Below are 740 nucleotides of genomic sequence, written 5' to 3' on the forward strand. Positions count from 1 at the left end.
AGAAAAATAAAACTGTCTCAGCTGAAGATGACTCCTACCTTGCCAAAATTTATACTTTTGTCCCCTAATTCTACTATTCTCACTGTTAAGTATGAAGAAAGATGATGCATCAACACTATCAATTTTCTTTACAATCTTAAACACCTCAATCACCTAATCTTAAACACCTAACACTTTTTTTTTCATGAGAAAACAAATTGAGGGATTTCAACCTCTTCTCCTATGACAACCCCCTCCATCCCAGGCACCATTCCAGTAATCCCTCTCTGAACCCTTTCCAACAGTTTAATGTATTTCCTATAGTAAGGAGCCCAATACTTAAATTTATGATGCTTTTCTTTAATTTTATCTTTTATACTCTTTGTGAGTCAACCTGGTTTTTTACTTGCAGCTATCCTTTTCTTTTCATAAGGAATATATTTACCTTGAATATTTAAAAAATTTCCACATCTGATCAGTGTCTCCAAATAACTCAGCTGCCCAATTCACAACAGATAATTCTTATTGCATCCCTTCAAAATTTGCTTTTTTGAAATTTTTAACCAAGATATCATTATTCCTTATCTCCATATGCAGCCAAACATTGAACCTAATAGAGCAATGATCACTTGCACCCAGATGTTCCCCAATTTCCACCCTCTCGATCCTTTCTGTATTTGAAGTTAACAATAAATTATAAATAGCATGGTTTGACTTTAGCATTTCCCAATCTATATGCCTGAAATTAAAAGCACCCATAA

General features: G+C 33.6%; 1 protein-coding gene across 1 annotated transcript in view; it reads left to right on the forward strand.

Annotated features, from left to right (window-relative positions):
* Nucleotides 1-740, forward strand: part of LOC106469232 — a gene marked incomplete at its 5' end in the record, with an annotated part of 55,667 nt that overhangs the window by 1,019 nt on the left and 53,908 nt on the right. The window lies entirely within an intron of this gene.

The sequence above is a fragment of the Limulus polyphemus genome, unplaced genomic scaffold (genome assembly GCF_000517525.1).
Source record: "Limulus polyphemus unplaced genomic scaffold, Limulus_polyphemus-2.1.2 Scaffold3368, whole genome shotgun sequence".
Classification (NCBI taxonomy): Eukaryota; Metazoa; Arthropoda; class Merostomata; order Xiphosura; family Limulidae; genus Limulus; species Limulus polyphemus.